The sequence below is a fragment of the Sinocyclocheilus anshuiensis genome, unplaced genomic scaffold (assembly GCF_001515605.1).
Source record: "Sinocyclocheilus anshuiensis isolate Anshui unplaced genomic scaffold, SAMN03320099.WGS_v1.1 scaffold412, whole genome shotgun sequence".
NCBI classification, from domain to species: Eukaryota; Metazoa; Chordata; class Actinopteri; order Cypriniformes; family Cyprinidae; genus Sinocyclocheilus; species Sinocyclocheilus anshuiensis.
This window is the reverse complement of record NW_015558661.1, coordinates 134,738-148,666: the sequence shown is the minus strand read 5'-3', so window position 1 is coordinate 148,666 and position 13,929 is coordinate 134,738. Positions and strand designations below refer to the sequence as shown.

The window sequence follows — 13,929 nt, the reverse complement described above, 5'->3', positions numbered from 1 at the left end:
AGTAAGTCAAAAAGATCGTTTTAGCTAGTTTATCAACTAGAAATATTTGTTTAGTTGCTTTTTTTTGTCATAGATTGTCAAGGACAAGTGATAAAGCCTTAAAACTTGGCTAAAATGCTAAGGCAGCATGTGAAGTTACTAACTTTTTGGAATAAGCTTCACATCACCTATGATGCCCTACAATGCTTTTTTTAATTTTAGAACATAGTGCTTGTCATGGTTGCTTAGAAACAATGTATGTGGTTAAGTAGCACAGCAAAAAAAAAAAAGAAAAAAGAAGAAGAACAGGAAAAGGAACAAAGGTTGTTCGTTTCCACAATAAGGATTGACATTTTAGACATAATCCCCAAAGAGCCCCAAAATATTGCATTGCCATCTTCTGATTATGAAGTATGACATTTAAATCTATAGGTGTTTTTGTTCTGAAGCTAAGTAAAAATCAAAGGCTATGATTGCCAGTAAGACTGTGTACATATCAAAAGAATTATATAATCAATGGCAAATGGATGCCAAAATCATTGATGGAAAAAAAAAACAATGAATTCATCATATAGAGAATCAACATGGAATCGTTTGGATGCCACATCGTTCTTCAATACTGGTAATTGGATTCATTTTAAATGGCCAAGCAGAGAACAAGGAATCAATTGTTTCATATTCTTCCCAGCTATACTACACTGCATGTGCCAATTATGTGCAAGCAGGAACATTGCAAGGACACACAGAATAGCTCGTTTTCATAGAGATTACATACAGACCACTTAACACACTTCAGTTTTACACATCACAACTGATATCTTGCCTGGCTGTTGTGTGCCATGTTTTTTTTTTTTTTTTTCACTTATTCACAATATAAATAGTATAAAAAAGAAGAAGCCTGTCTTTCTTCCTGTCATTCTCTTATTTAAAATGCCAAGCAGAGAACAAGAAATCAATTCGTAAATCAATCAATCAATCTCTTTCTCTCTCAAACAAAGAGTATATTATACAAAATTTCAGTTTGATATAGTTAAGTTCTTTTTTCATCATGACAATGCCTTTTTGGTCTGTCACATTGCTTTATTAAAAGAAAAAAATATGTTCATATATATAAGTTGTCACAGATCGGCCAGGCTCAGTCACCTCGCAATCACAGCGAACACCATCACCTGAGTTCTGATCACACGCACCTGTCACGGATTAACAATCACCCTCAGCTCCCATTCATAAGCACACACCTCACATCACTCCACTCTATCTATGATATCCATAAGATTCATTTAAAGACTTACCTACCAGTTGTACTTACCTCCAGTGTTTCCTCCAGTGTTCGTTCCAGTCCCTTGCTCCGTGGATCCCCCGTCACTCATCGTCTGAGGTGTGTGCTATCCTCTGTCTCCCTTCCACGATCTCCTGGGAATCCCCATACTAGAGTTATCTCTCCTCATCTTCCCAAAGGACTTCCGATCTAGCTTTATACTCACCTGCACGTACCCTCTGCTTCACTTGCTGAAAATAAATATCATTGTATCTCTCTAACCATCTGTGTGAGTCTCCTTCCGTAACAGAAGATCGGACCTCAAAGGAGTCAGCAAGATGAGTGCTCCCGACCCATTCCAGGAGATCGTGGATGCCCTCAAAAGGATACTCACCCCTGCCGTTGTCACACCACCGGTTCTGCCCGTCACCACCACCGCTCCCTATTCCACGACAATACTTACCAGTCCCATGGCCCGACCAGCGCCCTTCTCTGGCTTGGCGGAGGAGTGCAACGGATTTCTGCTGCAGTGTTCGCTCGCACTGACACAGCAGCCTCAGCTATACGCAACGGAAAGCGCCAAGATAGCATTTGTCATATCCTTGCTGACGGGGCGAGCACTTCAATGGGCAGAGACCATCTGGTCCCAAGCTGGTACAGTGACTGAATCCCTTGATAATTTCATTGCACATTTCCGAGAGGTCTTTGGTAAAGCCGTGGGCGATACCTCTGTTTGTGATCAATTATATCACCTCCGTCAAGGATCTCTGTCTATAACTGATTACGCCCTCAGGTTCAGAACCCTCGCAGCAGCTACCGGCAGGGACTTGAGCCGAGAGTGCAACTTCAGCTCACAGCATACGATGATTCCTACGGCTTGGAACAGTTTATCCAGCTATCCATCCTCCAGAGCTTGTGTTTGTACTGTGGAGCTGGAGGGCATGTGATCGCGGCATGCCCTATACGCCCACCACGACCTATGGTGAGTGTTATTAAACCATCAATAGTTAATATGCAACCCCTCACCTCTGTTGTGAAACTTACTGCCGCCGGTATCTCCCTTCCAGTACACACCCTCCTCGACTCTCGGTCGGCCGGGAACTTCATCTCCGGAAGTCTCTGCCACCAACTCAATCTCCCGACCACGACCACTTACCAGGTCCAATCGGTGACTGGAAAACCACTCTTCACTTACAAGTTGGACAATTGCATGAGGAAGCACTTCATCTCCTGGTTCTGGAGGATTCCACTGCTGATGTGATCCTAGGGCGCCCTTGGTTGGTGCAACATGATCCTACCATCTCCTGGAGAACTGGTGAGGTCCTGAAGTGGGGCAGCACCTGTTTTCCTGACTGTTTCCCTCACCTTCCTCAGCCATCACCTCCGCACTCCGAAGCCCTCACACTCTGCTCCACGTCTATCGAAAGCCCGATAGAGAAACAGTCAGTAGATGTCCCAGCCTGTTATGCCCCCTTCAGTGACGTATTCTGCCCGAAGAAAGCCTCCCAGTTACCTCCGCACCGGCCATGGGACTGTGCCATAGATCTGATTCCGGGTGAGCCAGTGCCCCATGGAAGGATTTATCCCTTGTCACTCCCTGAACAGAAGGCCATGGAGGAGTATATTGAAGAGGCTTTACAACAAGGCTACATCCGCCCTTCAACGTCCCCTGCTGCTTCGAGTTTCTTCTTTGTGGAGGCTTATATAGATTACCGGGTGCTTAACAAAATAATGGTTAAGTTCCGTTATCCACTTCCCCTCATTCCAGCGGCATTGGAACATCTCCGCGGAGCCACCGTCTTCACCAAGTTAGACCTCCGCAGCGCGTACAACCTCATCCGGATACGTGAGGGGGACGAGTGGAAGACTGCCTTCGTGACCCCTACTGGGCACTACGAGTATCTTGTCATGCCGTATGGACTAGTAAACGCCCCCTCCGTATTCCAGGACTTCATGCATGAGGTGCTCCAGGAGTATCTACACCGGTTTTCCATCTGTTCCTTAATGCCAAGAAATGTTCATTCCATCAGTCCTCAGTGCAGTTCCTTGGATATGTCATCGACGACGGGGGTATCCAGATGGACGAGAGGAAGGTTGATGCCATCCAAAACTGGCCAGTTCCCACCACTGTCAAAGAACTGCAAAGGTTCCTGGGTTTCGCAAACGTTTATCAGAGATTCATCCACCATTACAGTTCCATAACCAGTCCGCTCACCAGTATGCTGAGAGACAAGCCCAAATCCCTGTCCTGGTCACCAGCTGCCACGGAGGCCTTTGAAACACTGAAGAACGCCTTCACCTCGGCACCGCTCCTCGTCCACCCAGACCCCAACAAACCTTTCGTGGTAGAGGCGGACACTTCCACTACGGGTGTAGGAGCGGTGCTTTCGTGGCACCGCTCCTTGTCCACCCAGACCCCAACAAACCGTTCGTGGTAGAGGCGGACACTTCCACTACGGGGGTAGGAGCGGTGCTTTCGCAGCAGCAGGGGACTCCAGCCAAACTCCATCCATGTGCCTTCTTCTCCCGTAAACTCAGCCCGGCGGAGACCAACTACGACATCGGCAACAGGGAACTCCTTGCGATCAAACTAGCCCTGGAGGAATGGAGGCATTGGTTGGAGGGAGCTCAGCATCCATTCAGTGTCCTCACTGACCATAAGAACTTGCAGTATCTACAAAACGCTAAGAGACTCAATCCTCGTCGGGCAAGATGGGCTCTCTTCTTTACTAGATTCAATTTCACCATTTCCTATCGTCCCAGCCCCAAAAATGTGAAAGCAGATGCCCTCTCTCGTCTCCATGCTCCTGAAGAAAGTAATGAAGAATCAGAACCCATAATCCCCACAGAAATCATCGTCAGTCCCATCCAATGGAACAACAACCCAGATACCTCCACCAATGCTTCCACGCCTACTCCGCCGGGCTGTCCACCAGGAGCACAATATGTCACCAGACCACAACGCACTTCCCTGATCCACTCCGTCCACACTTCTCTGGGCACTGGCCACCCAGGGGCCAACAGCACCATCTTGCTGCTGAAGGATCGCTTCTGGTGGCCCAATAAACATCTTGGAACCAGTTCCTAGGCTGGGCCGAGTATGCACAGAACTCTCTTCGTCAGCCATCCACTGGACTCACTCCCTTCCAGTGCGTACTCGGGTACCAGCCTCCCCTATTCCTCTGGTCCGGGGGAACCGTCGGATGTTCCCTCTGTCGATTACTGGTTTCAAGAGAGCGAGAGGGTCTGGGACGCAGCTCACCATCAGCTTCAGCGGGCAGTGCGCAGAACCAAGACAACAGCAGACCTTCGAAGGGCTGAGACCCCATCATACCAACCCGGGCAGAAAGTATGTCTGTCAACACGGGACATCAGGATGCGCCTGCCCTGTAAGAAGCTCAGTCCCAGATATGTTGGCCCCTTCACCATCCACAGCCTTACCCGACAGAGGAACCCCCTCTTCCGTTAATCCAGGAGGACGGCGCCATCTACAAGGTCAACAAGATCTTGGACTCCTGGCACCGTGGTGGTCTCTTGGAATATCTTGTGGACTGGGAAGGCTATGGGCCAGAGGAACGGTCATGGGTGCCCAGAGCTGATATCCTGGATCCCACGCTACTGGAAGCCTTTCACTCCACCCATCCAGCTTGCCCAGGGCCCCGAGGAAGAGGTAGGCCACCACGACGTCGGGGTTTTCGGCCCTCAGGAGCGGGCCATGGAGGAGGGGGTACTGTCACAGATCGGCCAGGCTCAGCCATCTCGCAATCACAGCGAACACCATCACCTGAGTTCTGATTACACGCACCTGTCACGGATTAACAATCACCCTCAGCTCCCATTCATAAGCACACACCTCACACCACTCCAGTGTCCAATCTCGTTCCAACGAAGTGGACTCTCTCTCTATGATATCCGTAAGATTCATTGAAAGACTTACCTACCAGTTGTACTTACATCCTGTGTTTCCTCCAGTGTTCGTTCCAGTCCCTTGCTCCGTGGATACCCCGTCACTCATCGTCTGAGGTGTGTGCTATCCTCTGTCTCCCTTCCACGATCTCCTGGGAATTCCCATACTAGAGTTATTTCTCCTCATCTTCCCAAAGTACTTCCGATCTAGCTTTATACTCACCTGCCCGTACCCTCTGCTTCACTTGCTGAAAATAAATATCATTGTATCTCTGTCTCCTTCCGTAACATAAGTATGACTAATGCAAATTTACGAGAGCTGCATGCTAAACAAAAATCAGTCTTGTAGTATGAATTAAAGATAAAAATGCACTTGCAAATTAGAAAACTTTGCAATCTGGAGCTGGGCATCACTGCCAGTTTGTAATTCAGTAAGAGTGTGTGGCTGACATTTACACATTCAGCCTGGGTTGTCTTGAAACTCATGTGGAAGCAGACGCTCCAGAAGACCTGGGAAGGGTTTGAGGAGGGGAAGGTTATACTGTCATAAGCTGTAAACATTCCCAATTAAGCAATCTGGGCTTTTGCAGTGATCTGTTTTATTAACCCCCAAAAATCTTTATTTTAGCAGACGACCTTGAGGCTTTATGTTCGTTTTATCCTCACAGATCTTGTTTACATATCTTAGAGAGCTTTTAGCTGAAAATACGCGGCATAATCCAACATTCCCCAACAGCGGTAGAATTTCAGAAACACAGATTCTGTATCAAGCCTGCTCTATAAATGTCCTCAGCTATTCTCATTCATATGTATTTTCCATCAAAAATTGCACAGCTCCTTCGAATGATATAAATGTCTCAGGAGAGATCTTACTTTGTGTTTTTATGAAGAATCTTTCTGTGCATCTCAACTGCAGGAGAGATACTTACATAAGAGGCTTAAGAGAAAATGCCACTGAATATGAAATTTAGGCTTTGATTAAGTAATACACTGGTGTATTACATTTAATATTTGAAATTGATTGTAAGTAGGCTACTATCTGTACTGTATAGAGAATAAAGTGGAAGCATTCATATACTGAGTCAATTCATAACATTTCATAACTAGCTCAACAAACTCCACCTGGTATATTTAAATGGACAAATTTAATGTGTCAATAAAATGCTAATTGAATGGGAACAGATGCATCTGCATAATGTAATACACAGATATGGGGAAAATATATTATTTATTATTTTTCTATATTATATTAATGTATTACTAAAAATGATAAATTATTTAAACTGGCATTAATAATCTTTAACTAATAAGAGAATGTAAAATATGTTTAGACAACCTTTTTTATTGCAAATGTTGATCATTTGTTTGAATTTTGATGCTACATTAGGATGGCTGACTTGTGACATTTACACTCAGCTGTGTTTACTGATGTGCTCTATATGAAGACAGGACAGGAATTTAAGCAGGGTGGTCTTACTGTAATTTAAGAATGACCTGTCTATGATTACATGTTCTCCAGTTTCAAAAAGAGTTCAATATGACCATTCTCACTTCCTTAACCAAATCTTTCATCAGTCATGCACAGCTGAATTATGATGACTGTGGCATATATTGAACAATTGCAAGCATGATATTGTTAACTCAAAATTAGATTTTCTTATGCACATAAGCACTTTTGAACATAATAATAATATAATAGTAAAAAAAAAATCCCTTTGTCATGAGCAGAGTTTCTGATATGTCCGAGCATAGCTTTGAGAGTATATTAAAGGCAACTGTTCAAATTAGTTTTATATTCCTGATTATTCATGCTGTCCACTGTTCAGAAATCATGCAGTGGTGTTTAATATTCTTGAAGATCTCCTCTGTACACAGTTAAGTAATCATTATGCAGGGATCAAAGATTGTGCCAATTGACAGACCTGCTCTTTTCATTACTTTATGAAGTTTTGCAGATGTTATTTCACTGTTATAAAGATGCTCTGGGTATTCAAATAAAATAAAAATCCAGCTCTTTTCATTTCATTAAATTTTGCAGATGTCTTTTTCACTGTTGGTATCTTACAAATATGCAGTGGATATTAAAATAAAATAAAACAACTGACTACTTGAAATGTTTGTCACATTACTAGAAAAAAATATGATGTTTTTTAAAAAACATATCCAATATGATCATTTCACATGCACCTGTATGTTTAAAATTCAGCTCACACTGCCTCTGTCTCACTGAACACCTTTTACCTTTAGTGATTATGTCACATAATGTTCTTTGTGTTTCCATCTGTGCATTGATGGGGGTGAGCAGCAGTATGCATCACATAAAAGCAACATTTAACCACATAATCACATGAAAGCAACAGAGGATGCAGTGCAGTATTAAAAATAATAATAATAATTTCATGCATTTCTCTTGGCTGGCTTCAATTTTGTGATGATGACTGTGGTTGGAGGAGATAAGAAATGAGTAGAAGCTTGTTAAAAATGAAAGACAGCAATGAGAATAACTATTAAGAGTCTTAAAAACTATTTCAGAGCAGGTCTGTCTGGTTAAAGAAGGGATCCTCTTTCCTACTGTTCTTTACATCCAGGTTCAGCAGGAGTCAGGATGGTGGATAAGACACTGCTTTTGATCCTCAGGGTAGATTACATAATCCTTTCTCTAAGGAACAGAGGCAAAAAATGTGTGTGAAACAGGTTGTAATAAAGGAAAGAGACCAAATTCACCTAGTGACGCACAATGCAACACGCCACACATCTATGATGGAAAGAGAGATGTTGGAATGTCTGGTTCTGCTAAAAGATCTTCCTTCAATTAGTATCTCTGCACCCACAGAGCTGAGATCAAAGCAGATGTGGAGATGCAAGAGAGGATGTTCAGATGCTGGTGAAAATGTCTGATATAACATATGTGTGATAGCTGTGGGTCACCAGGTTACTGAGTGTTGTAGTGACCACAGCACATGTCTTTCTTCTACTTGCTCCATGTCACTATCTATCTATCTATCTATCTATCTATCTAGCTATCTAGCTATCTATCTATGTCCATTCTTGGGCTCTGAGAGGGCTTTCATTGTGTGTGCGTGTGTGTGTGTATGTTTGTTTTTTGTTTTTCTATTGATCTAGTATTCTATTAAATTCAGCCAACCAGCTGTTTCTGATTTGTAAACACATGCAGCACCCTATCAGTATAAGAGCTTCTCATGATCTAAAGAAAATGCTGAAGAAATGACTAAAAACTGAAATTAGTTGACAAATGTAAATTGTTTACACATTAATTTCTTTACTAAATTAAAAAAAAATGCATTTATGTTAATAAACAGCACTGGGATACAATTCAATATAGCATTCTAACAGCTTTTTCTGTTTGCATCACTCTGCTGGTTTTTGCAGGTTGCATTGTTAGCGAGTTTTTGTCTTTATGAGTAAGTCAGTCATTTGAATCATGTATTCTGGTGCAAAACATTGATTCAGTCACAAAACAAAACGACTGACATGCTCTGTCCCAAATAGCACCCTAAATCCTTGCGGTCTTCCTCATGACGTAATGTCGCTTTGACTGTCAGGTCATGACTGTCCATCTCATGAAAGTGCGTCAAGTATGTTTTGATTTGGCGTACTGTTTATACGCAAAAATTGACTTTGGTGTGCATATGATACCCATGGGTAGGATTAGGGTTGTGGGATATGCGTATCAAAACTGCGTATCATATGCACGCCAAACAGGTGCGTATCATATGAACGCCAAAGTCCATTTTTGCGTATACCACGATTTTCAGTTTTTATTTGGCGTACTATTTATACGCATTTTCATGAGACTGGGCTCATCAAACTAATAAAGGCAGGGACACTGCTGTCTTTGAATCTTTCAATCAACTGATGGTTCAAAATGCTGATTCATTCAGGAACAAAAGAGCAAATCAGTTGAATGATAGATTTAATGATTTGCTCATGAAGACAAAAGTAACTTATTTTGTTCCTTCCTGAATGAAGCAGCATTTATTCAACCGATTAATTCGCAAATGCTGTTTTTTTTTTCAAGAACAAAACAAATGAATGTTTTTATGAGTAGATTCATTCAAAAACACTGAGTCATTCAGAAACAAAACAAGTAAAACACTGAATCATTGATTCAACTGATCAAAAATGCTAAGTGATTCTTACTAATCACTGATTCCAAAGTTCACAATCCAGTCCACAAATAATTAATAACAGTAATATTATGTTCTTGTATAAAAGGTACTGGTGAATGATGGTTGGAACTCAGTTGATGCCAAAGGTAATACGAATTTAAACTCCAGTAGTCACTCCATGGATTTATGCCTCAAGCCAAACAACCATGTGATCATACTTATTTCAGGATACAACATTTACACACAGAGAACAAAACCATGGTTTAAAACTATGTGGTGGCGTGCATGGATGCCTCATGACATTTAAACTAAACGGTGGAAATAAATTTGTACGTCTTCATACAGGCCAACTGTGCCATGTAGGAAATTTCACTCAGATGTCAAATCAGTTGTGTGTCAGCATGATTTCTGAGCCAATTAAGAATAATGAGCAACACCTATCTCAGTATATCACCATGCCTGTTAACATAGGCAACACAAACAATTACATAGACATACTGTTTCCTAAAAAATAGTGCTTTATTTGAGCAGTCAGTGTTTTGGCACAGCAGATTGTCTTGATTTTGAGACATTGTCTAATGTCCTAATCTGAAATTGTGATTTTCCACTCGTCCCCTGTTGCTCCACATGTTCTGTTCACCTTCCATTGTACCATTCACCAACACAAATGTGAATCAGATGTCTAGGTGAAGACGTCAGAATGTCTAGGTGAATTTCAGACAACAGAAAAACAGACAAAAGAGAGTCTGTGCTTTCAGCAAACTGAAGTCATCTCAAAAGCACCTCATCAAACAGACAATGAATCTTACCTTGGCTGAAATAAGTATAGCTTGATGTGAATTGTGAATGCATGTGGCTCTACAAACTGTCACCATGACTTACAGTAAATGGCCAGTTCCTGTTTGAAAATGATGGCTATAAAGGCTTTTATGAGAAGCAAACTAAATACGTCCCCAGCTGCTCAGACACAAAGTCAACTCTGCAGCTGACATCCTCGTAATTAAGTGATAGCATGACGGATGTGTTTAAAAATGCTCTCTGATGGTTCACATCACAAACCATATTCCCCTTGTTCCCTGTGCTTAGCAATTTTCAGAATAAATGACAACCCTGCTAGTGATTACTGTTCTTTGATGAGTCAAACAAAAACAGATTTATACTCTGACAAAATAAAAACTATTTTTTTATAACAATTGCTTATGATTTATCATGGATGCCTTTGTTTAAATAATAGACTGTTAGTTTTTTATCGTATGCTATAACTCATATACCTCAGTAATTTTTTATTCAGCAGGATATTTTCAAAGCACTGGTAAATTTTAAATTCCTAAAGTTGGTTTTCTATAACAAATGTTTATAATAGAAACTAAAAATGTCAATAAATTAAAATGAGTGTAAATAGACACTCCATTAAAGTAATTCACTTTGATTAATATGCCGTAACCAGAAGTTTCAAAAACTTTTAAGTAATACATAAGTACACTTTGATGTTTAGCTATTTTAATTACATTCAATTATTTGAATATTTAAATAATTCTATAATTAAGTCACCTTGTGGCCCTTGTTGGAAGTTCATGAAGAGCACCTGGTTGAGAGCCATTGATTTAGATCTTCGCCTTTTCTGTTTCCGACTAAAAATATACAATAAATGGCATATTTTCAAGTTATTAGGGATTGTGAAAGAACACAGGATCATTTGTCTCTGAAGATAAACAGCATTTCCATGGTGCTGTAGAGCTCATAACTGTGCAACTATATAAGCTCACAATATTCATCCAACAAGAAAAGCTTCGAATTATATTTCAAATGTTTATACATAGCCCCTTTCAGTATTTGGTATTTTTAATCAAGACAGCACACCCCCATTGTGCCATTTTTGGTAGACTAATATAAAATCATAAACACACTCCATTTAAAACTGTTTCACATCATTGGCTAAAAATAACAGAGCAATTTCAAATCACCTTGACATTCACTTACTTTTTAATTTAAGCCTCCATTTCCATATTGATCATTTGTTATTGTAGCGAATTGCTCCTGCAGGTCTCTTCTTTGTCCTTATATAATGTGTGGTGAGACATGCTGACATACTGTTACACACTAGAAGCATGAGAAGGAATGAAACATCATTCACCTTTAAGACCATATCAAGACGAGTTCAAAAGACCTTGAGAATAATATAAAGATCCAGGTTTAAACCACACAATTTAGAGTCTGCCAAATGGACCGGATTTCAATCTGCTGGGTCAAAGCATGGTCAATTACTCAAAGCCACCTGCTACAAGTGCGACGCAGGGTTCTTCTGGTCAAGCTCTCCACAGCTCTCTGACAAAAAGCAGATGGACTTCAAGCTGTTCCGTGATTCTGGGTGTGTTAATGAGATGTGCAAAATGATAGCATTGTAACTGTTCCCGTAGAGAAAGACAAGTGCAACAGATAAGCGACATTTGATTGCGGTTTGTGACCCTCAAAGTAACATGAATTCTATTGTGGGATTGACTGGGGACAAAGGGGAAAAATTGGTAATCAGCTTTTTTTATAATGACCAAAATGCTGTTCACTTGGCAACTGATGCACAAGAACTTCTCGTGTTGTCCTGTAGATGGCAGTGTTCCCGCTTTAAAAATGACAAGGAGTTTTGACATTTAAAGGAATGGTTCACCCAAAATGAATGCTGTTCCAGACCTGCATGACTTTATTTCTTCCTTGGAACACAAGGTGAATTTCCTGCATCCTTTTCAATAGAATGCTGAAGCATGACATATTTGATGATATGACATGATAGTTCACCCAAAAATGAAAATTCTGTCATTAATTACTCACCCTCATGTCGTCCCAAATCCGTAAGACCTTCGTTCATCTTCAGAACACAAATTAAGATATTTTGGCTGAAATCCGAGAGCTTTCTGACCCTGCATAGACAGCAACACAACTGACACGTTCAAGGCCCAGAAAAGTAGTAAGGACATCATTAAAATAGTTCATATCAGTGGTTCAACCGTAATTTTATAAAGCTACGGGACTACTTTTTGTGCGCAAAAAAACCCAAAATTATGACTTTGCGTTGTGGTACTCTCCCGAATGTATGTCGACTGACACAGAAGAGAAGAAACTGTTGGGTAAAGTATTTTTTTTTGTTTTCTTTGCGCACAAAAAGTATTCTTGTAGCTTCATAAAATTACGATTGAACCACTGATGTCACAGACTATTTTGTCGTAGAATAAAACATGAAAATATCTTGAGTTTGTGTTAAATACAGACATCATTTTAGGCATCTAAACAAAACCCCACTGACTTTGGAACAACTGAACCCTAAGTGTTAAAATGCAGACTTGTTTCCAGGTTTTGGCCTTCCAACTATCATGATCCCTGCAGCACTCTATGAAATTGAATCAGGATATGGGCTGTCAAGTTCCACAATGACAAAAACACCATAAAAATGTCATAAAAGCTGTCCATATGACCCATGAGCAGCATTTCAAGTCTTCCGAAGTATATCAACAGCTTAATTTAAGTCATTATTCACTGTAAATCTAGCCCTCCTTAAAGCTATTCATAAGACTTTCGAGTCTGTTTGACAATGAAACAGTTGATTCAGTTCACAAAAACTGAATGATTTGCTCACAAATCGGACCAATTCTCGAGTTCACTGATGAAGATATCATATGGCTTCAGAAGTCCTGGAGAAAATGGTGATCAGAGTGACACCCTTATCTCCTGCTGAAAGCGTGTTGTATCGATTACCCATTTCATTTTCTTTGAGACACACCTTACGCTTTCATTTCCTGCTGCTTTAGTTCAAAGGAAATTCAGCTAAAGGACACATTCGTCACAAGTCTTTGCTATGCTAGGTGGATCAGAACCTCAAATGGCTCTCAGATCTTCATATAATATATCACAGCCTTTACATCTTGCAACAAAAATAATTTTAAAATCTCTATAGGTTTTGAAGACAGGCTTGTATACAGTTGTCTGGTTAAGTGATATTCTGATGGAACATTTGGCACAGCTTTGATAAATATCATGGAAAAACATCTGCCTCACAAGATCCCACCAAGTGAGCTGCTGGATTCCAGTCGTTCTCCAACCCCTGACATCAGGCAAAGGCGAGCTATTTATGGCTGTTCTTGAAACACGAGGTCCAGCCGTGCTGGTCACACCAGCCAGTTTCTATTGGCTTCAGCCCACACTGAGGATTCAAACATTTATGAGTAATAAAAGTTCTTAAGACAAGACGGCTCTTCAAAGCTTTATCTATAATGATAAAGGTTAAATAATCCCACAGACTGGATTTTTGAGGGCAGCTGTAACTAGGGCAAAAAAACAAACAATAAAGCAGGAACATTTCTTGGAAACAGGATTGGTGGACAGTTTATTCTAGCTAAGCACCTTTGCACATTCCATGGACATTTTCCACCTTGGTGTGAAGAAATGATCATGTGCCACATTCACCTTGTTTACAGAACACAATGCAAGCATTTACAGTACCACAAAAATGCATTTTTTAAAACCACTGACAGACCCACTGAAAATTAAACTTTCTTGTGTATCATTGCAATAATAAAAATACTGACATGAGCAAGTTCAAAAAGACATTTTATGGTAAGAAGTAAATACAGCATTCATTTGAAGAAAATCTAAAATATTTTAGTGCTT

General features: G+C 40.8%; 1 protein-coding gene across 1 annotated transcript in view; it reads right to left on the bottom strand.

Moving 5' to 3' along the window:
- Positions 1-11,099: 11,099 nt before the first annotated feature.
- The window catches only part of LOC107681194 (probetacellulin-like), an 8,928-nt gene continuing 6,098 nt past the window's right edge, over positions 11,100-13,929 (bottom strand). The window contains exon 6 of the mRNA XM_016477409.1: positions 11,100-11,684. The gene's annotated coding sequence lies outside the window, so the exon portion shown is untranslated. The remainder of the gene's footprint in view (positions 11,685-13,929) is intronic.